Genomic DNA, 24,071 nt, shown 5'->3' with positions numbered 1-24,071 from the left:
ACCTTGATGGGGGACCAGGGAGTGGTCATACTATGGATTAAAAACAAACAAACCAAAAAAAACATGATTGGCTTTGAGTTGATTGGAGAAGTTTAGTTGTGGTGCAGAACATGGGGAAGAGGCTTCTTATACTATTCTCACTACTTTTTGTAATGTTTGAAACTTTCCACAATAAAAAGGAGAGCAAAGAAAGTCAGTCAAAGCCAGAAATGTGATACAGATCCTGCAGCTCTGGTTAACAGGTCTGACCAGTTAGAAATTAAGAATGCCAATAACTTGTCCCCAGAGGCCTCTGTCCCTAGCCCGGGGAGGGCTCTCCTGGGCTAGAGGGAGGGGCCAGAGAATGACCATAAGAGCAGGCCCCACTCAATTCTCATCCTTGCACCCTGTCCTGAGAATGTGGTAAGTTTTCTGACACTCCCTGGGGCAGCAAGGCCCCACTTTCACAGTCTGTATCCATCCTAAAAATCAAGATCCAGTGAGTGTGTGTCCCTCTGGTCCACAGAGGCAGCTGGTGTTATCTTCCTCACGATGAAATTTCAGGAGCGAACAAGGAGAATGGTATGTTACACAACTGCACAATCCTGCCTGAGTCTGGCACTGTTCTCATTCCTACTTTATGGATGAACAATTGAGACTCAAGGAGGGGGTGTGAGTACCTAGGGTCACCCAGAAAGTGGCAGAGCCAGGGCTCAAATCCAGAGAAAGGGGCAGACAGGAACCAAGATGACTCAGTCTCCAGTTTAAGGTGCTTTTCCCAGGGTTCTCCATGCCTTCCCTTTCACAGATCGTGTACCACTCCATCTCCAGTCTCCACCCCACACTGCATCTGTCATCTCAGTGCCATTCTCATTGGTTCTGGCTGTCACCATGTCCCCCACTGCAAACTGACCTTGACCGCAGGCCCTCCTGTGGTGGAGGGAAACATCAGTTCAAATCCTGGCCCTGCAACATACTTAGCTGGTGGACTTGGGAACTTCCTCATTTCTCAGAGTCTCATTTCCCCCTGTAAAAATGGGGATGTTAATAATATACCTCAGATTGTGGTCGTAAGTGTTGATAAGTGATCAAGGAGAAAGTTTTTCATATAGCGCTTCATATACATTAGCACTGCACCCAGTGGCTACTAGCCACACGTGGCTCTTTAAATTTGATCAAAATAAAAAATTCATTCCTCAGTTGCACTTGCCACATTTCCAGTGCTCAAAAGCATGGCTACTATATTGGACACTACAGAATACTTTCATCACTGCAGATAATTCGACTGGATAGCGCTGTATGAGAGGCTCAATAACGGTTAGCTATGATTCTCATTTATTATTATTGCTTTCTGTGGCCATTTCTCATCTTCTCAGGTGGAATAAAGACCTAAGGCAAGAGTGACATCCATGTTTTATTACTCAGATTTTACGCTCAACCCCTCCAGCTAGAGCAGTGTAATGGGGCCCGCGAGGCCCGCAGAACAGCAAGATGGAGATGCATGCTCACTGCTGCCAGCCCAGCGCACAGCATCCTGAGGGATCCACTGCTATCCTCCTCCGGCCTAACGAGAGGCAGCGTGGCAGAGATGATGGACACGGCAGGGCCTGCAGCCCAGCTGCTCTCATGAGGTGGACTGTGGTCTCTGCCAGAGGCCACTGTGAGGTCTTGGGCAGACAAGTCATTTTCTCTGAGCTGTTTTCCAGTCTGTAAAAGGCAGGTAACTACAGATATCCCGCAGAGCTGCTGCAAAGATCAGACTAGCAATAACGTGTGGGATGTGCCAGACGCCTATAAGACCCTCTGCAAACAGCCTCCACTGAGAGGTGGCAGGACACAGCAGGAAGGAAACAGCCTATAGGCTTTGGGGAGAGCCAGCCTGGGTTCCAAACCTGGTTTTCTCCACTTTGTATAAGTCTCTTTGGCTATCTGAGTCTCTTTTCTTGTTTATAAAATTGGGAATAACAATACCTTCCTGGTGGGTTTGTCAAAAGGGCGACAGGTGGTGTGCACATGAGGCTCCCTGTGCCTGGTACCCTGTGCCTGGTACCTAGCGTGTAGGCAATAAATGGCAAGAAGGGGGCGTCACTGCCACTGCAGCCGCTCAGAGTGAGCAGAGCTAGCTGACTCTCAGGCCCAGGCCGCGCCCTCTGTCCACAGGCCCTCAAGGATTGTGTATCGCCCTGCGACAGCCCAGAGAATCATCCTTCGGCCTCTTGGCTCTGGGTTCCCCCCTCCTTCCCCGCCTCCTCGCCAGCCTGGGCCCACGGTTCTTTCCTTCTCTGAGTCCGGCACCGAAAGCTCCACGGCCCCGGCGCGGGCCCTGCACCCTAGCCGGGTCTCCCAGCCTCGTGTACCTAAAAAGGCACCTCGTCGTGGGGCCCCGAAACCCAGAGGGCGCCCGGTCCACGCTCCGCTGGTAGGGGTGGAGCGCACCGGCTGCCAGGCCAGAAGCGGCGCCGCGCCGTTTCCCCGGCAACCACCGCCCGCGCCGGCCCAGCAGAGCCCGCCTCCCCTCTAAGGAAGCAAGCTCCTGTCTGCAGACTCCACCAGGCTCACAGCACCTTCTATTAAATTATCTCTCATATTGCCCAGGACCCCTACCACTGACATCAGTCCGTCCCTGATTAACTTTGACCAGGCCCTTTCGCATCCTTCATCACTTCTGACCACAGAAGTGGGCGGCAGGGAGCGGGTGGCTATCACACCATTTTACAGGAAATTGAGGCCCACGAGAAGGTAAAGGACCTGTGGGAATCACAGGATTCAAACCCCTCTGGCCTGACCCTGCTAGGCGTTGCCAGCGGCTAGCTCTGCTCCCCACCCACACAAGGGATCAGACCCAGAATGGGATTGTTTCTCAAATCTTATCGCTGCCTCAGCCCCGATAAATGGGCCACTGGGTGATGCGGTGCCAAGAGCTGAGTCTAGGATCAGACTTGCTGAGTTCAGAGCCTGGCCTTGAAGCTTGATGGCTGTGTGAACATCAGCAAATCAGTTAGCCTCTCTGGGCCTTGGCTTTCCCATCTGCAAAATTCTGGAAGGAAAAAACGGCAGAAAATGACTGCTTAGTGCTTCCCACAAATTGTCTCCTTGTTTAAGCAAAGCAGTGAATATTATGCTACAGCCGTAGGAAGAAGTCCCTACTACTGTTATTCCCTTTTGCAAAAAAGGAGACTGAGGCACAGAGAGGTGAAGTGATTTGCCTAATTTCACCTAATCATTAAGCTCTAAATCATGTATCACTTGCCAGAGATGTTTCCTGGGTGCCTGTGTGTATTCTTTGCGACCCCATGGACTGTGGCCAGCCAGGCTCCTCTGTCCATGGAATTATCCAGGCAAGAATACTGGAGTGGGCTGCCATTTCCTTCTCCAGGCGATCCTCCCAACCCAGGGATCGAACCCAGGTCTCCGGAATTGCATGCAGATTCTTTACCATCTGAGCCACAGTGGACTCCTGGGCACTTACTATATGTACTATTCCAAGTCAGTCAAGCTTTGATACTATGTCTTTATCCATCTCACAGTTACTCAGGGTAGTGAAGGCCAGGCTTAGAATAGATGATCAAATCACTTTGACTCAAGGCCTCCTTGAAACAAATTATGTCTGTTCCCAGCTTACTGGGGGGTGAGAAAACACATATGCTGGAAAGGAGCTGGGTGAAGTGACTGGCATTTCCCTCTCTGCTTCTCATCACCAGCCCCTCCCCCAGAAAGAAAGCACAGTACATGGGCTAATGTTTTGAAAAAAAAAAAAAAAAAGAATTATTTAATGATGGTGATGACCATGCTATTTGTCAACCAGGAAAATCTTCCTCTAAGAGGAAATTATCCGGTTCCAAACTAAGGAATTACAATCATGGTTGACAAGATGAGAGATGAGACTGCCACTCCCCACTGTGATCTAAAGCACAGACCCAGCTCTGCAGCATTGTAAGCATCCCTACCTCGATTGTTAAACCAGGTCTCTCAAGCAGAGTTCAAAGCCAAGTGGGTGGGAGAGGGGGTTTCCCTACAGCATCTGGGCCGTGTCCAAATAGCAGCCATTCCTTCTCAAAAAGAAGTCAGACAGAAGTTGCCTACCCGCTTTCCAGATGTTCAGTGAAAAGCAAAGAATGGTCAGAATAAGGCCATGGCTTATTCCATGGCTCCTCCTACCAGAAGCTGTGAGTTAAAATGGGACGTGATCAATTTTCAGCACGAGGTTAATATTCATGGCTTTGCTGCTCAATGGTCCTTGAAAGATCAGCTGCATTTAAATGGGAAAAGATCAGGAATCATTAATTCCTGAATTTCCAGCTGCATCCTCTGACCAAGGGCATTTTCCTTTATGTTTCCAATCCTACCCTGCTCCTAGAATCCAGAAGTCAGAGAACTAGGGACCCCTGGAAACATCTAAGTGCTTCTCAAAGTTCAGAGTCACTCCCACATTTCCCATTCTCTAAAAACCCTCTATCCTGTATTTTTAAAAATATATTTCTCTACATCACCTCACTTTTTACATGGAATACTTTACAGTATTGCCATAAATGGAAAAACCTGAGTCACTCTCCATTAAGGGAAGGTAACTGTAAAAATAAATACAATGACCATAAAATAATGTTATTAAAGTCTACCTAGAGTCTGTAGCTGAGACAAGTGGGTTTTTTTGGTTTGTTTGTTTATTTGTTTTTGTAAAGAGTTTGGTAAGTATTAGAGGAAGTGTTAAAGACACACTAGCACCTAACAGCAATTTTCTCCTTAAGAGGGGTTGAAGGAGAATTTAAAAAAATAAGTATCTACTTGTGTGAGTCAATGCTATTTAATTCTGTCTCTGTGAACCACCTAAAATTATCCTATATATACACACCATCAGTGGTGCTCATCCCTCACTTCAGGAAACAATAATTGGTCTAGCCCCCTAATTCACTAAAGGGAAACTGAGGAACAGAGACCCTTACCCCAATGTGGCACCAAAATCTGTGTCTCCCAGCTTTTTGGCCACTGCTCTTTTGATTACAGTTCTTCATATCTAAGTCCTTTCTTCTCTGTTGTGATGACAGGCACTAAGCACAATGTCGGTGTCAACCACCAAGTTGGTTCCTCGCAAATATTTTAGATGAATAAACTAGCTGGTCAAAAGAAATGATGTGTTGTAGAAGGCTGAATAATGAAATCCTCTCTAGGGATTCAGTTCCTAATTCCTGGAACCTGTGACTATCACCTTAAATGGCAGTAAAGGACTATGCGGACACAATTAGGTTAAGAATCTTGAGATGAGCAAATTATCCTGAATCATCCAAGCAGACTCTAAATGGAACCACAAGTGACCTTATAGGAAAGAGAAAGAAAGAGACTGGCACAGACAGAAGAGGAGGAGGTGATGAGGTTACAGAGGCAGAGACTGGAGTGATGTGGCCACAAGCCAGGGAATGCCTGCAGCCCTGGAAGAGGCAATGAACGGTTCTCCCCCAGCATCTCTGGAAGGAGTAAGTGGGGCCCTCTACACCATCCTAACTTTGGACTGGTGAAACTGACTTCAGACTTCTGGCTTCTATAACTATGAGAGAATTAATGTGTGTTGTTTTAAGTCACCAGATTAGCAGTAATTTGTTACAGCAGCCGTGGGAAACTTATACAGTGTACATTATCCCATTTTGAAAGCTCTAAAGAATGACAGAATACGGTCTAAGTAGTGAGTGATATAGAAATTCAGATGACCAGAAGAAGGAGGGACCTTGGGGTGCTGAAGAGTCAGCTGAGACCTCATAAAGGAGAAGAGTTGAGGTGGGATTTATAGGATCCAGAAAAGCAGAGAGAAGTAGCTGGGCATCTGTTATACAAACCCGCAAGCATTTACTGAAAACCTACTATGTCTGTGTTAGAGAACAAGAGGAGCTGTGGTAGAAATATGTTTACAACAGAATCCCTGCCTTCAAGGAACTACCAGTGTACATGAGGATAAGGCATACCTAGGTGAAAAAATAACTTGCAACATAAGATGTAACAATTCCCTTTCTAGGATCAGAGGCATACACCAAAAAAAGTATGTGCAGAAATTTATATCACAACATTATTTATAAAAGTAAAAACTTGTACATAACATAATCCAACAACAGGATATTGGTTAAATATCCTCACACATCCATGCAATAAACTTCTGTGCAATTTAAAAATCATGCTGTTTACTGTTTACAGTAGCCAAGATATGGCAACCTAAATGTCCATCGACAGAGGAATGGATAAAGAAGATGTGGTACATAAATACAATGGAATATTACTCAACCATTAAAAAGATGAAATAATGCCATTCGTAGCAACATGGAGAAGGAAACGGCAACCCACTCTAGTGTTCTTGCCTGGAGAATCCCAGGGACGGGGGAGCCTGGTGGACTGCCATCTATGGGGTAGCACAGAGTTGGACACGACTGAAGCGACGTAGCAGCAGCAACATGGATGTACCTAGACACTGTCATACTGACTGAAGTAAGTCAGACAGAGAAGGAGAAATATATCCCTTATATGTGGAATCTAAAAGGAAATGATACAAATGAACTTACAAAACAGAAGCTCAGTCTTGGAGAATGAACTTATGGTTGCTAGGGGAAGTATGGTAGAAAGGGACACATAGGGAATTTGGGATGGACCTGTACACACTGCAATATTTAAAACTGATAACCAACAAAGACTTATGGTATAGCACATGGGACTCTGCTCAACGTTATGTGGCAGCCTCAATGGGAGAGGAGTTTGGGGAAGAATGGATACATGTATATGTATGGCCAAGTCCCTTCGCTGTTCACCTGAAACTATCACAACATTGTTAATCAGCTATACCCCATTACAAAATAAAAAAATTTTTAAATAAGTTGTGCTATATAATAATCATATAATGATCTAATAGTTATTATAGTTAATATAGTAGTTGACATGTAAGTTAATTGGAAAATGCCCATAATATATAGTTAAATAACAAAAGTGGATTACAAAAATAGGAGGTATAGTTTAGTCTTCCTAAAATATAACTATAGCTGTTTATAAACAGAAAAAAACTAAAGAATATACACCAAAGTGTGAACTGTGGTTATCTCTACATGGTGGGATTACAGATTAATTTGTTTCTTTGATAAATATTTCCTGAGCACCTAGGTGCTAAGCCATGACTTGCTAAACTTTTTCATAAGGGGCTAGAGAATAACTATTTTAGGTTTTGCAGGCCATACATTCTCTACTGCAACTACACAGTTCTACCCTTGTAGCAAAAGAGTAGCCATAGACAGTACGGCAATGAATACAGATGGCTGTGTTTTAGTAAAACTCTATAAAAACAGGCAATGGGCCACATTTGACCCCTTGGACCTAAGTTTCCAATACCTGTACTAATGACTATGCTTTCCTATTTCTGTAGTTTTCAAATCCTCTACATAATGGGCCTTATACCTCTAATATAGGGAGGGGTAGTAAATTTTTAAAAATACTATCAATAGGCCCTGGAAAGGCCATGGTTGATTCTAGTAGGGTAGCATCTCCTCTAGGGTGACAGCCTCAAATATCTCCAGGGGTTAGGCAGGTAACAAAAATGTGATTAGAGAACTGGTATAAAACAATACAGAGAGCACAGCTCTGACCAAATATATTAACATTCACTCTTTAATGTTAATGCTGTATCTGCTAAAAAAAAAAGGATCTATAAACCTCTAGTTTATGACTCTGGAAAGCCTTCCCAGCACATGTCACTTTAGCTAGTGCCATCCCTGATGGATTGAAACCCAGAGCAGGGCAGATCCCACTCTGTCTCGGTTGTCCCCACCTTGACCCCATTAACTCATGTTGAAATGACCAGTCGGGGCCAGAGTGCTAATCTTCACTGAAAAGGTGCCTCCAGCCATGTGTGCATTCACCTGACAGTAATGGAATGCGGGATGAATTTCCTTGACCTTCTAATGAGAATGCCACATGGAAGAACATCCAAGGCCTCAGTGAAGCCCAAACACCCTATGCACATTGCAGCTACTGCTCACCGAGGCTTGCCTGGGATGGAAAGGCACTACATCAGGCTGAGTGCTTTATGTTTCTGAGAGCCGCATGAATTGTTGCCCATTACCTCATCCTGGCAACTTTGCAACTTTTTGCCAATGATTTTTAGAAAGGACAGAATGAGAAACAAGATGGGTTGGGCCAGTGTGCATCCGTGTGTGTGTGTGTGTGTGTGTGTGTAAAACTCTGCAAGTTTTCAAAGGGAATCTTTGTCCATTCCACAACAGAGGCAGAGGTTAAATTTTCAAGGAGGTCAGAGAGGGGCCCTGGTTATTTGAAGGAATTTTATTTTTAAGGTGTACATCAAGCAAGTCTTTACAATCACCACTCCCAGTTCCTGTTGTCAATCAGGAACCTTCGGGAATCTCTTCAGGAGACTTTCCATGCCTCAGAGGACAGAGGGGGTGCACGAGACACAACAAAAGGAGTCCAGTTATGTACCTTCTCAAATGCTCAGTCCAGAGGACTTTTAAGAAAAGGCCCAGGAAAAAAAGTACAGAATTATTATGGTTGCCAAATGGCTTAATAATGGGTTATAGGCCTGAGCACAGATAATGTTAGCACATGTACATGCTGTGGTCTGGTAAGACTATTTCTTACTCAAACATGGACTTAAAAAAAATAGATTCTGAGTTAATTCCAGCTCTGTCTCAAGGTATTAACCTTATCTGTAAACTGGGATTTATGAGACTTACCTATGAATTGTGGTAAAAGTCAAGTTAGAAAATATACACATACATGAAAGAGTTCCGTAAACAGTAAAGTTAAACAGGTATGATTCTTCTTCATGGTATGATTATTACTACACTTTATAAGAGTGCATTACCTGCAAATTAGAACAAAATGTGGCTGCATGTCCACCAACTGCAATAGAGACACAAGCTCAACCACAGAGGAGGAGGTTACAGTGTCCTTAGCAGACACGCCTCCAGTGGTACCGCAATATCGTCAGGCTGGAATCCCATCATTCACACTTGGGCTCAGAGCAAGCACTTACTACCTCAGTATAAATCCATTTGTCCTTCTAATGCAATATGGAACTCTCTGCCAAGTACATATTTCATGTCTTGGGTCCTATTACCAAAGAGGAAAAACACCTCATGTTTATTTGCTTGCCACTTGGCAGCAGAATGTAGTGGGTTCTTTCTGTTCCCTGCTGGGGCCATAATTCTTCATGAGGTGTTGGCCAAATAGCCTCACTCTTCTCGGTCAGTGGGTCAATGAATTGCTTTTTCAGTCCTACCTTTGAGAGTCCCTTGGACTGCAAGGTGATTCAACCAGTCCATCCTAAAGGAGATCAGTCCTGAGTGTTCATTGGAAGGACTGATGTTGAAGTCCAATATGAAACTCCAATACTTCGGCCACCTGATACAAAGAGCTGACTCATTTGAAAAGACCCCAATGTTGGGAAAGATTGAAAACAGGAGGAGAAGGGGACGACAGAGGATGAGATGGTTGGATGGCATCACTGACTCAATGGACATGAGTTTGAGTAAACTCTGGGTGTTGGTGATGGACAGGGAGGCCTGGCGTGCTGTGGTCCATGGGGTCGTGAAGAGTCGGACACGACTGAGTGACTGAACTAAACTGATGGATCAAACTCTGGGCTTCAAATTCCATAGAAAGCCGAATGGTTGTATTAAAGTCTGCTGCTGCTAAGTCGCTTCAGTTGTGTCCAACTCTGTGCGACCCCATAGACAGCAGCCCACTAGGCTCCTCCATCCATGGGATTTTCCAGGCAAGAGTCCTGGAGTGGGTTGCCTTTGCCTTCTCCGGTATTAAGGTCTATTTCAGTATTAAGAGCTTACTGAATGTTAGCCAAGTGGGCAATTTCTTAGTATAATACCCCTCTGTGGCCCATTTGGGCAAAATTCAGCTTATGTGCTCTATAGTTCTATGGGAATCACCTCCCAGCCAAGTGCCCACTGCCTGTACCCTTTGCATACAGATGAGCTCCAGCCCCTTGTCCTTCCCCTTCCTCTTCCCTTGGCCTCTAGTGATTTATCCCAACAGTGAGGTGAATTGCTGGCAAGAACACAACAATAGCAGATTCTAACTTCCAAAGCACTCCTCCTATATCCAAAACTCCTATATCCTCCTTCTTGAATGAGGGTGGCTACTGTGGGTCACCTTACGGGGGAAATGAACATAAAATGTCATCTTTGGATCCTGCACTCCATGGCAGGAAATATATGAAATGTCATCAAGGAATACAGCAAAAACACAAATGCCAGTGGTGCTGATTCCTTTTCAGTATCTGTCTTGGAGAGGTTGAGGACTGTGAGGCAAAACCAGTCTTTATGAGGCTCTGGGTCCACTGCTTCCCATAAGAAGGGGACATAATGGATCTTTAAGCACCTGCGAGGGAGGGGGATGGTCTGACCTGGGTCCTACTTTCTGGAATTCCAGGGACCTCAGTGATCATCAAAGCCAGCGCTTCCTCCCAGGGAGTTCCATACTCCTGTGCCCATGGGCTGTCCCTCATTCCCATCCTGAACCTTCTCTCCCCACATATCACCTAAGTGAGGACACAGCACGTTGAATCCCCTACGCATTCAAGTTACAAACTGGCCATCACCTTTCCTTTCCCTTACACCCACACCTCCATCCCAAGGCCTTCTGCTGCCCCAGGACTTGTAAACTCATCTGCTTCTCTCCACTTCTACCGCGACCCCGGTGAGAGCCTCGATCATCTCTGACCTGGAGAATCACAACAGCCTCTTCAACCAGTGTCCGTATCACACTTGTCCCATTTCCAGTGTTTTCAAAGCAGTTCTTCTTTGGAAAGCAAAAATCTCACTCATGTCACCACCAGCAAGACCCTCTCCTCCCCATTCTTCACCTCCAGCCTAAAACCCTTCAGTGGATTTCATCTCCTTCAGGATAACAGACCAAGCCCTGGAGTGGCTACAAGACTCTCTAGGATGTGCTCTCTCCATCTAGCACGGCATCATCTAGTTTGTTTGGCCCTTGTTCACTGTCCTCTGGCTCCCCGGCTTTCTCTGTTGCTTGAGCACAACAACACCTTTCCTGCCTCAAAGCCCTTCACTTGCTATTCTTCTGCCTGAAATGCCCTTCCCTTCTCTTTAGTTCTCTCTCTTATCCTCACTAGTTCCTATTTATCCTCATGTTTAGAGAAATGGAATAACTCCTTTATGGTGTCTTTAAGATCATTAAAGGAAGTTATGCATATAATGTGCTTGGCCTGAGTATCCAATATATGTTACATATGCACTATCCATATTTATTTATTTATTCTGAAGCTGAATTTTTATTCAGAATACAATTTAGAACACATTGCCAGAAGAAATACATAATCATTAAGATATAAGGAAATTTATATTGAGTGGTATATTAGGGCACTATCCGTATTTAAATCTGAAAATTCCTCCTGATTCATGCCCATGTAGTCTTCTTTTCTTTCTTCTTTAAGTTAATTGCTTTAGCTTCACCTCTAGCAAGTCTCTTCAGAATGCTCAGAAGGGAGATAAAAAGTTTCTTGTTTCTACCTAGACCTGGAAATCTCATGGATACTTCCTTTTCTCTCAATCTTATATAAACTTTTATGTTTTACTCAAATCAAATCAAAATCCCCCCTTCCTCCTAAGATGTGGATGACCCAATTCATGTCTAACGTCCTATTACTATATTCTATCACTCATTTACACTTTCACTGAACATCAGTTAGCATCTGCCAGGCTCCTTGAGAGGACAGAAAGATACAACAGACCTGCCCTTGAGAAATTCAGCGGAGACCAACAAATACAAAAATTACAGCAACGAGCTAGGATGGAGATATGTGCAAAAGAGCTCAGGAGCCCACTAAGAAGGAAGCAGGGCCTCTGCAGGGAAGATGGTTAATGGCCAAAGCCATCAGAGGCTTCACTTGGCATCTGAGCCTGGCCTTGAAGGGCAGATGGTGTTCACCGGGTGAGGCAAGAGCAGAGACAGTGGCGGGAGTAAAGTCAGTGTGTGAGGCCCCAGGGTCTGGAAATGCCCAGCATGTTCAAAGACTGTCAAAAGGCTCAGTGAGCCCACAAATTAAGGAGTTCACAGTATGCAGAAGCTCATCTGGGAAGGGTTCTTCGCAGCCAGATCGAGGATGACCGTGAAGGCCACATCTGGGGCCTCGGACTCTACCCCACAGTCAGTGCAGCATGGGGAACAGGTGAGAGGAGATGGGAGAAGAGGAGACCAATCAGGAGGCTACTGTGATCCTACACTCAAAGACAGGGAGGCTCAGCTGAGAGAGAGATTAAGTTCCTTCCACAAAGTAGGCATTGCATGTGATGACTGACAAATCCTTCTTTCTTAACTTTTACAGAGCCCTGGGCATGCAGTGGCACCAGGCCACCTTCAGATGCGGAATTTCTGGCAGTAGCCACCACACACGGCCTTTCCTTTACTGTGTCCAGCTCAGAGTTCCACTCCAGCTTGGCTGGTGGTGATGAAGGCCAGGATGTGATGTGCTGCCGCTGCCACACGAAGGCAGTTCTGAGCCAAAACTGAGACCAGAGGTGTCAGGCAGGCAAACCCACATCTGCGAGTGCAGCTGAGTTCATAACCCTGTGAGAAGGAGGACAGTCTGGGAGAAGAGGTAACCTCTAAGTAAAATATGGGCATTACATTTACCCCTCACTCTGTGAACTCCTACTCATACCTCAAGGCCCAATTCAGATGTCTCCTGGGAGACACTATGAGACTTCGTGATAAAGCTTAGCAGAGTGAGAGAAAAGGGCTTCTTCCACTCACTGGCTTAGAACAGAGATGGCTCTGGGAACAGAGCAGCAGGATCACAGGGGTGCCTAAAGGGATGCAGCTCAGAGAGCACTAGCACCAGCCTCTGGAGCTGAGATGGTAATCCCACAAGGGCACCCTGCTGGGGGACCGGGTGACGCTTCACTCTTGGTTCCTGGCAGGAAGCAGATGTCAACTACAGCATGAGCACATACTTGTTGATGGCACATGTGAGGGACCTTCTGGACATCCGGCACTGCTGGGCCCCCGCCCGGATTTCCCCTTCTGTAAAGAACTTGAACTTGCCATCACAGGAGTCACTGGAGAAGTGAGATAAGGAATCGAAGGTTGATCCACCTTGAATCAAATTCAAAATCTAGCTGCTGGAGGCAATCTCATACAACTGCTCTCATTTAGTGTGACTGCACACCTAGAGAAGCTTGTGGATGAGGAAACTGAGGCTCATTGGACAACCTCCCCAAGGCCACAGGCCTGCCACGTGCTGCAGCCAGAACCTGAGCCCAGGATGTGTGAGCCCAGGAAGGCTCATTCCCCTAGTCTCAGTGCCTCGGCTTCCCACTTACCAGAGCACCAGGGTCCCCAATTCCGGGGACAGGACCATAAGGCAAATGAACCGCTCCTGGCTAGATTCCGGGCACGATGATTCATGAGAGAGGGAAGAAAGAAATAACACTGTGCTGTCAGCAAGAAGTGTTCAAGCGCTTCCTCTTGCACTTCTGTGGGACCTGGATGTGCTCTGAGCCAGGTGCTTCCACGTGATGAGCCAGAAGCGACAGCCTCCAGAGAGATGTGAAGCCTCTGAAGGACTGCAGCCTATGCTAGAGCCACAGCAGCAGATGCCAGAGTGCAACCTAGAGTCACTGTGGGCTCAGAGGGGCACCCTGACCTTGCACCCAGATGTTGCATTGCTTTCTCTGACCTCTTCCTCCTATCCTGCAAGGCCCATTTTTCAGAAGTCCCCTTTTCCAAGTTCAGGAATAAAGATCCTAAACCCCACCTCCCACCCCTGGGACTGTATCCAGAGCCAGAGAGGGCTGCTGTTTTGATGGAGGTTTTCCTCCCGAGCCAGTGGGAGAAATGCCCAGGGATCCAGTTTAGTTCCAGTGTCCAAGTGTACCTCCCATTTGCATTTCAGAGATGCTAATTACCAAGAGCCATAAACTCAAGGGAGGGTAGGAGGAGAGATGAAGGAAAGGTCTGCTTCTCCTCCAGACACATGGACTTTTATCTGAGGGGGTGACCATGTAGGACTGAAAAAAGAAAACGAGGGGGAGAAAGCACCAACAGAGCATGTCTCTACTCTGGGCAGATGGCAGGCAGGGGAACCTGGGGCACAAGCACCAGCAATTCTGCAGGCAGAGTGCACGGTGCTCATGCAGAAAAAGGACACCCAGCAAGAGTCACTTGTCATTTTCTTGGGCTATGGAAACATCTTTATAGAACAATTCACTCCCAACCATGTCCTCTCCTGGGGAGACAGAGGAAGTGCCATGGGGTAAAGCCAGACTCATCAAATAGCTACTTTGGCAAAGGTGGCCCTGTGTCTAATAATACCTTACAACCACATAATGCTCAATGCTTTTCAAAACCCATTTACATCCATTATTTATTAAACCCCACGTGGCCTCCAGTTCACAATGGAGAACCTGAGATGTGGGAAACCGAGGATGTGGAGCCGGCAGGCAGGTTCCTGGTCTCGCCACCAACCCCCTCCTCTGCCCCACCTTCCTCCCCAGTTCGGTTGGGCCAGTGCCCAGGGGAGAGCGATCCTGCTGCCCACATCACAGCACTATGAAGATTAGAAACTGCTTCCCAAACTCTGAGAGTTGGCCAAAGAAAGAAAGAATGAACTCCTTGTAATTATGAGATGGGCAGGGAGGACAGCATCATTCCCATTTTCCAGGTGAGGAAACCCACCTGACAGGTGTGACCTCCCTGAGGCCCCAGCTAGTGATGAATTATGCCCTAGGATTTGTGATGCCCAGCCTGCCAGGTTTCATTAAATGCCCCAAACTTCTTTAGCCCCTCCGTGTACCCACTATCTTTGTCATGTGAATTTACAGTTCTTTTCTCACTAAGAGGTGAAGTCTATTTCCCCACCCCTTGGGTCTGGGCTGGCCTATGACTTGCTTTGGTCAAGAGAAGGTGGTGTGTCAGGTCCAGCCTGGGCTCCAGAGGCCTTGGGTGTTTCCACCTGCTCTTACGCCCCTGCCCTCGCCAGCAGCACGTGCCCGGGCTAGCCTGCAGGATGACAGGAGACATGGGAGTGCAGCTGCATCGCCCTGGTTGCCCTAGTCCCAAAACACTGCCCCAGTCGTGCCCTTGGCGCATGTGAGTGGGCCCAGCCAAGATCAACAGAGCTGCCTAGATGACATCCAGCTTACTCCAGATGCACTGACGCTACTGAGTTGAGTAGGCGGTTGTCGTGCACAGTTCTGTGGCAGTGGCTAACAGGTACACAGTGCCTGTTCCATCTGCCCATCCTCCTGTGCCTCCGTCCATTCACTCAGCATGTATCTGTTGAGTGCCTACCATGTGTCCAGTGCTGTGCTCAGCACTGGGGATACAGTGGTGAGCAGGGCAGATCCTGCCCTACCTTTGTGGAGTATGCAAACCAGGGAGGAAGCCTGAAAGGCAATTAGAATTCATGGAGAAAAAGGAGGTCCAGGAGGCTAGAGGGATTCCTGGAAGGAGTGACATCACAACAGAAATCTAAAGGCTGAAGTCAGGAGCCCATGGGTCTAGGAGCGGTGTCACGGAGAATGTTCCCAGTGAAGAGTCAGCCTGGCAGAGGCCTGATGAGGTATCTGGTGCTGGAGCCTGGAAGTAAGAAGGTCGGGGAAGAAAGGGGACTCCAGAGGAGCCAGCATAAAGAGAGACCCAGCCATCACCCCAGGCACTTTTTCCATATTTATCTTCAAGGCCAAGTGCAACTGGAAGAGGAAACAGGAGCAGTCTCCATGCACAGATGGAGAAACAAAGGCAAAGGCCACAGAACAGTTCTGGTGCGCACTCAGCGGGCCCATAGACAGCCCGCTGAGGGCAGCGCCGGCAGCAGCAGTTTTTGAGTTTTGACTCAAAGGGATGTTTGCTACCTGCCTAAAGCTGTAGGTTTGTTGCTGTTTCTCTCACAAGACAGAGTCAGGAAATGAAAGCTTACTACTGAAATCTAGAGCACTCCTCTGAAACAGCCAATCAGAGGGAGACAAAAGTGTGCTCATCTCCATGGAGAAAAAAACAGAAAACAGAAAATCTCAGGGGAGGTTGTATGTTGTGGCATTCATTCATTCATCCATCACCATCGTTCCTTCAGCCAAGTCCTCCCTAAGTGGCCACATTCTGCACCTTGAAGGAGGACTGAAAGATGACTGGCTCTTGATCCTGTCTGCAAGGACCTCCAGTACAGAAAAAACTGGGGCAACTCCAGACTTTCTGTACAAACAGAGCCTCGAGGTGGCAATCTGCTGGAAGAGGACACATGGAAAATTGCTTCGAAGCTGGCTGAGAATAAGGAAAGCCTATTTTCATTTAGATTATGTATTTATGTGGGGTGACTTGAGGAGGAGAGGCTAAAGCTACCCTTTGGCTCAGCCACTCGGTAGGGGAGATCAAGTATGTGTGGCAGGGCCTGCAATACAATTAACAAGTGGGAAGGGGTGGCAGTGAGATTTAGATAGAATTTGAAGAGTTCAGAAGAGGGCAAGATGAGCCATTATTGCCTGAGTGAATCAGGAAGAGCTTCTAAAAAGAAAGACGAGTTAAGGACCGAGGAAAACAAGGGAAAAGTCGAGAAGAGGAAGGAACTAGCCAAAGGTGTGCAGGTAGGGAAGCCTGGAACCAACCTGGGGACTCTCTCCAGGTGCCTGGAGCATAGCCATCAACAATAGGGAAAGTAGAAGGTCAGCTGGACAGGCAAGCTGAAGCCAGATGAAGGAGGTTCTGGGATACCAAGAGAAGGAGGCTGAACTCTATCCAGAAAAGAACTGAGTCAAAGAATGTGACATCAGTAGTGCATTTCAGGAAGATTAATCTGACCAACTAATGGGTTGGAAATGAGAGACTGGAGCCAAGAGGAGCAGTTAAGAAGATCCTGCCAGAATTGGTTGGAGGAGACAGATGTGAGAAACAGACTCCAAATGACTATACAACTTGCTGGATGGAAAGAGCAGAGCTGAAGGTCATCCTAAGGTTTCCGTCTGTGAGGATGACTGTGAACTCCACTGCAGGAGGGAAGACAGGAAAGCCGCTGGTTTATGGGTGGAGGTGATCAGACATGGCGGGGTTGCACTTCCGGAAGGATGGCCAGCAGGGAGCTCAGGGGAGAGAAGAGGTAAGAAAGATGCTGCTACTGAAAGACAAGCCAGGTTTGGAAATGAGGAGATGGTATCTAGCAGTGGGGAGCCAATCGGAAGGAAACATCTGAAAATGCAAGGGAGAAAGAAGATAACAACAAATCAGGAGCTCATCTCCCTGTCCCCAGGCACGACATTGCCTGTGCCCCATGGGAGTGCTGTTCAAGGTCCCCATGCCCTGCCTGGATTGGGTCTTATTTATTTCTTCAGTCAGTCTCCCCTCAATAGAACATGTCTCCATGAGGCTGTCATCAGCTGGATTTTCCGCAATAGCCCTTGTACCTCAAATACCACCTGGCTTGCTGGAGGTGCTCCTAAGTGTGCCATAGACATGTTTGATGGGGCCTAACTTGGCCACAACCCCTGGATAAAAAAGGTACAACATGCCAGCTCAGTGACTGGGCTGGCAGTGGATGGTGATCAAAGCTGGAGGTGGTAAGAGGGTGTTCACTGACAGGCTGGTTGAAGCCAGCCAGTCTCTCTCCTACATTGAACTAAGACACAGGGGTTGAGGGCAGTCATGATGGGCACTGGAACCTTAAACTCATGCAGGCTCTGAGCTGGTGGCCATCGTGGACCTTAAGCCAAGTGCACACACAAGAAAGCCTGTGGTCAGAGAGGCAAGAGAATGGGGCAGAGAGAAGCAGATTCACACGGTTCCTGAGAAATGAGCAGCACAGCCTCCCTTCCTAACCTCCCTGCTCCAACCCTGGAAAGACTGGCTTAATTTAGCTCTCAGCCCCTGAGCACTGGTAAGGGCACAAAATCAGCCAACAGACTCTCCTGAAAGAAAGGAGGCTTCATCTCCCCCAGCAGTGGGGAATGTTTCCGAAAGACTATTCTTGGCTGCCAGCCCCTTTGAAGACTGAAGAATACCACCTCGTTCCAGGCCACGTTCCTTCCAGTGGCAACCCATGTCCACAACTAGTCAACATCCCATGTAAAGGTCTGGGCTCCTTACTCCAACCTGTAACAACACTGCAGGGCCTCTCCAAGTTCCAGAACATCCCATGGAATGGACTCAGGCCTTCACTGGGACTGCATCAGAGTTCAGCTGCTCCCTCTGGCCAATGCCCCTGTCTTGGCCTCATCTCCAAGGGGGATGACCCCAATCAGACTCCCCAGTAAATGCCCTGCATACCAAGCTCCATCCCAGTACCTGTTTCCCAGGGAACCTCACCCTCGACAGCCCTAATACTGCCTATTATATCCTTATAATAAACTCTTTGTATACTAGCCAGCACAAGTAAATCCTGATTAGACTAAGGGTACCAGTTCTTTTTTATTTATAAGAGCACTTCCTATGGTGTTTTGCAAATAATCAAAACACCATAAGAAGAAGAAGAAGAAAGAGAGGCGAGAAGGAAGAAGAAGAGAAAGAAGAAATCTTTACTGAGCAAAAACTATGTCCTGGGCATTCTTCTAAGCATGTACCAGAATCATTTAAGCTTCACAGCATCCTTATGAGGCAGATACTATTATCCCTACTTTACAGATTTTAAAAGAACATAACCAAGGCATACTTTTCCAGAGCCACCCAATGAAGTAAGAGTAAAGTCAAAATGAGAATGCAGTCATCCAAACACAGAACCTGTGTCCTTAACCACAACTGACCCTGCCGCCTGCATCAAGGACAGTCAGTCACAGTGTAAAAAAACAAGTCAATGGTTTTGAGCTGAATGGGAGCCCATAAATTATCTGGGCCACTCATTTTACTTTTACTGAGGCCCAAAACAATGATTTTTTTTAATACTCAAGGTTATACAATCCAGTTCAAAATATACATGCAGCAAAAAAGGATTGATAAAATGATAGTTTTAACAATGCAATTTTCTCCATAATTAATGATTTTGTTATATGGACTCTACTCATGGTACTTTACTATATACATTAAACATATACAGATATTACTGTATAATATTACACACACTAAATCATTATTACACTCTATTTTAAGGGCAATATCAGGGACTGACATGACCCAGCATGCTGACTTTGGGACCTAAACCCCTGTAAGATGGGTTTCTCCTCGGAAGGAGCCGATGACAAGAACCAGACTAGAACTGGGGTCTCCTGATTCACGATCCAGCTTCTGTCCACCACTCCCACGCACGTCCCCTCTATTTGTTTGGCTGGTGTTATTTCAAAGAAACCAACTGGTTCAGAGCATTGCAACAACTGCCATTTAGAAAAACTCAGAGCCGGAGACTCAAGCTATTGAGAAATCCACGTGAATTATCACACTGCAGCCATGCTTTCGAGATCACTGTTTCTAATTAAAGGACCAGCTGACACATTACGTAGCTCCTTGGGAAGCATCCCATCACACCACATAATCTCCCAGATGTCCCTGGATTTCTCCTTCTTGCCTTTTTCATTGGTGTTCTCACCCTCATTACCAAGTAGTGATCATTTACTCACCACTGCTGTCCCTGGGGAATGATGTAAGACAGTGAACTATGTGACTCAAAATAGACCCAGCTTCCCAGTCTGAAGGAGGACGCAAGGATTCAGGACAACAGTCAAATATCTCTGGCCCCAACCAACCTCATCTCCTCCTCCCAAACCCCACTGCCACTGAATTATTTCCTGAGCCACTACAGATGCATTCACACCTCAAGGTCCCAAGTGACCTTTCTGGGACTTCCCTGGTGGTCCGATGGTTAAGACTCCGTGCTTCTGATGCAAGGGAGTGTTCCCTTTGCAGGAATAACAACAATCCATGGTTGGGGAACTAAGAGCCCATATGTTGCATGGTGTGCCCAAAAAATAAAAAGGAAAAAAAAATCAAGTGCCATTCCTGCTCTTCTCCACTTAATTAACTCATATCCGTTCTTCAATTTCCAGTCCAAGCACCAGCTCCACTGAGAAGGCATGCCTGCTCTTGTGACAGAGACAAGAGAGCCAAAGGGACATTTAAGTATCGCCTGTACCTGAGGTCACCAATTACAGACTGAATGGCTGTACAATGTCATATACTATACATGGCTGAGGTTTTCTTGAATCTTCAAAGTGTTAAAGAGCTTGGTGTGTTAAAAATTACTGAATTTGTTGCAAACCCTTAAAACTCAGGAGACTTCACATAGAAGTTCTGCTTTGTGGCTTGTTATCTAGACCAGTCTTTTGGACTCTGTGGGAGAGGGCGAGGGTGGGATGATTTGGGAGAATGGCATTGAAACATGTATAATATCATATGTGAAACAAATCGTCAATCCAGGTTCGATGCATGATACAGGATGCTCGGGGCTGGTGCACTGGGATGACCCAGAGGGATGGTACGGGGAGGGAGGTGGGAGGGGGGTTCAGGATGGGGACCACGTGTGCACCCATGGCGGACTCATGTTGATGTATGGCAAAACCAATACAATATTGTAAAGTAATTAGCCTCCAATTAAAATAAATAAATTTATATTAAAAAAAAAAATAATAAAAGGCCAGCGATCTGGAAACACTGGGCTTGCTTCCTACATGGCAACAATCAGATGAAAGGGAGTAGAAATTGCCCTCCCTGCACTTTTTTTTTTTTGCACAAAAGTTCTGAGTTTGCACTTTGTAAAAACATAATCAATGGCTCTGTGAATTTGCAATCAAACTGTTTCACCAATTTCTAGGCTCAGGTTTTTTCTGCATGCCATTTTTTAACCTCAATATTTCATCTCACTTTTCTTCTTGATAAAGTCAGTATTTCTCTCAGCAAGAATCAGCATGTACTAAACCTTCTTCTTTCTGTGTACCTGAAACTGCCTATCATCCTCATTCTTGGTGGTTTAGCTGAACAGAGGCTTCTGCGCTGACAGTTGTACTCACTCAGCTTTTTCAAGGTGCTTCTTCACTGTCTTCTGGCAGCTGCTGCTGCTGCTGAGAAGTTTGCCGTCGGGCTAGTTGTTATTCCTTTACAGGTAATTTGTCTTTTCTCTGCAGAGCTTTTAAGAGTTTGTCTGTGTTCTTGAGGTTCTGAAGTCGTGCTACAGTATGTTTAGATGTGAGTTCATTTTTATTTGTCACTCATGGCTGCTTTTTTCAATGCTAGAATTCACGTCATTCTTTGGTTATGAGACAATGTGCATTCACTACCTTATCAAATATTGCTTCTAATTCATCTCCTCTATTCTCTTCTTCTGAAACTCTGACAGACATAGAGCCTTTTGATCTATTCTCTTTATCTCTCAACTGCTCTTTCATATTTTTAATTTCTCACCCTGGATTGGGTCACTGATGAACTCCTCAGTACGCAAGTGCATGCTAAGTCGCTTCAGTCATGTCTGACTCTTTGTGACCCTATGGACTGTAGCCCACTAGGCTCCTTTGTCCATGGGATTCCTTAGGCAAGAATACTGGAGTGGTTTGCTGTGCCTTCCTTGAACTCCTCAGTACTGACTTTTAATTCACCAGTCCTTTCTTCAGTTATGTCCAGTATTGAGGTCTGTCCAATTTACTGTGGTTTTATTAAGAAATTCAAAACTATTTATTTCCTGACTTCTAATTGGTTCTTTTTATATTCTATGTTCTTGTTTTGTTCCTGCTTACTTTTATTTCATTTATTCTTATTCTTTTTATAGATTCTATTCCTTTCTTCTGTCCCTGGAGGGTCCTCCTCACACATATTTTGCAGACATCATTAGCTTTAGCTCTGATTTCATATAGTCTAAAGTGAATTCATTTCCCTATTGTTGACTGTGCTGCCTATATTCCTTTCTTTCTTCCTTTTCTTAGGAATAGCGTTCCTCCTTGGAATTTGGAACCGTAGGCTTGCCTTGAGTGGGAGATTTGTTTTATGTCTGTTGCATTCTCTAGTTCTATATCTATCTGGCATTTTACACTTGACTTTTTCGGGACCACTAGAGTCCCCAGTGCAGACCAGACTCCAGTGGGAGCTCGGGTCTTAAATCCCATGGTGATACTGGGGACACTCAAGCTTACCACTGAGTACTAGGGGTCTTGATGGGTACTGTCTGCAAGGATATATCAGTGTATCACTTTGTATTTGACATAGCTTCAGCCAGCAATCAAGAGAAGTTTTTTTCCCAGTCTACTTTTCTAGGTGAGAGAACCCCACTTCAGCTCCAGATTTCAAACAATAAACCCTGCCTCTCATGGGGCACTTTGAGTTTCCCATTTCCTCTCCATAATGTACTCCAGGAGAATATTCCTGGAGAATATTCCAGGAGAATTGGTCTTATCACTGAAGCACTGAGGCTCCAGCCCGGGGGCGGGGAAGAACTGTACTGGTCAAAGGAGCAAGATCTATTAACATATTTCCCAAGGCATTTCCCCTAGATCTGGGAAAGTGAGGGCAGCAGAAAAAATCCCAGGTATGTATTTCAATACACAAGATGCAGCCAGGGAAAACAGCAGGGTCTAGCACCTCAAAGGGGCATCCTGTTGTACCCTTCAGTCCCAAATAAAGAAAAATATTTATGAAGACTGTACTCTGTACCCCCAAGTTTTCTTTAGTATTCCAAGCATGGACCCATGGTTATCTGAACTTTCCAATCTGCTTATATTTCAGGGGCGCATATTTTTCTTGAGGGTAATGAATACCATATGTGCTACTTGAAAAGGAAACCTGACATTCATTGAGTGTTCACTGTGCACTAGGTACTATCTAAGTACTTTAAACACATTAGCAACTTTCAGCCTCAAAGCAACCCTGTGAGTCAGATATTGCTGTACTCCTTATTTATTAAAGCAGGGAAGGAAGCTTGGTCAAGACCCACAGTAAGCAATGGTAGAGTCTGTCCCCAGAGCTCCCACTCTTGGCCATTACATGACCAGCCTTCTCTAGTTTGCACTGGAGGACACCAGAAACTAAAGTAAGGGGACCCTGAAGAAAATGAAATCCAGACCAAAGGGTTGAGGACAACTTCTACATCTCTAACCCACACATACATAGACATCAAACAATTAAAAGACAAACTACTGTAGGCTAGAGGGACAACTTCCTGTTTCTTGGGAGCACGCAGCAAGTAACCCTACAGGAGTATTTTTAGGCTCAAGGGAAAATCCCTCAAGGGGAAACTCATACTCAGAAGTTGCTTGTGTATCATTTAATGAATAACAGCCATTGTCATTCTCAACTAATCCTTATGACAAAGTCCTAATCTATGAAAGTCCAGCTAAAATAACTCAGGTTTTATCAAGAAGTAGTTAACCTGGGACTTCCCTGGTGGATTCTTCCCAGTGGTAATGAATCTGCCTGCCAGTAAGGAAACACGGGTTCAATCCCTGGTCCAGGAAGATCCTACATGCCATGAAGCAACTTAAGGCCCTGTGCCACAAATATTGAGCCTGTGCTCTAGAGCCCAGGAACCACAACTACAGAGCCCATGCGCCACAAATACTGAAGCCTGGGAGCCCTAGTGACTGTGCTCTGCAACAAGAGAAGCCACAGCAATGAGAAGCCCGTGCACAGCAGCTAGAGTTGCCCTGTTCGTCATAACTAGAGAAAAGTCCATGAAGCAGCAAAGACCCAGAACAGCCCAAAATAAAATAAATAATTAAAATTAATTAAAAAAAAAAGCAGCAGCAAGTCTGGCTGGACCTGCCAGAGCTACACAAAAACAAAGCCCCTTCCGATCTGGGGTGAAACCACGGGGCCCAGCCAGGGATTCTATGTGGGTGTCTTGTCTGCTCAAACCTGGGAGGGTTCTGTAGGACATTCTCATAGAAAACACTGGTCCTTGACAAAGAGGTGGGGGTAGGGAGGGATTCCAGTCAAACTGGAGGTTGTACCAACCAGGATCATCTTGAGTTTTTGCTCCCTGAGCCAATACATCGTGTCTGTAGCTCCCCTAGGACATAAGTTTCTATGTATAGAGGTGCCTGGTGACAATATTAAGATCTTTCAGCTCTCACTGGTTTCAGTTTGTCTCACAGTAATACTTCCTTAGGTTCACATAGCACTTTGCTGTTTGAACAATTATATTCGCATGTCTGACTGAATTGATTCTCCCCAAAACCCCAAGA

General features: G+C 46.0%; 1 protein-coding gene across 3 annotated transcripts in view; it reads right to left on the bottom strand.

The window, feature by feature from the left end:
* The window catches only part of SRGAP3 (SLIT-ROBO Rho GTPase activating protein 3), a 243,994-nt gene that overhangs the window by 129,141 nt on the left and 90,782 nt on the right, over positions 1 to 24,071 (bottom strand). The window lies entirely within an intron of this gene.

The sequence above is a fragment of the Bison bison genome, unplaced genomic scaffold, assembly GCF_000754665.1.
Source record: "Bison bison bison isolate TAMUID 2011002044 unplaced genomic scaffold, Bison_UMD1.0 scf7180017864492, whole genome shotgun sequence".
Lineage (NCBI taxonomy): Eukaryota > Metazoa > Chordata > Mammalia > Artiodactyla > Bovidae > Bison > Bison bison.
This window is presented reverse-complemented; position numbering and strand designations above follow the sequence as displayed.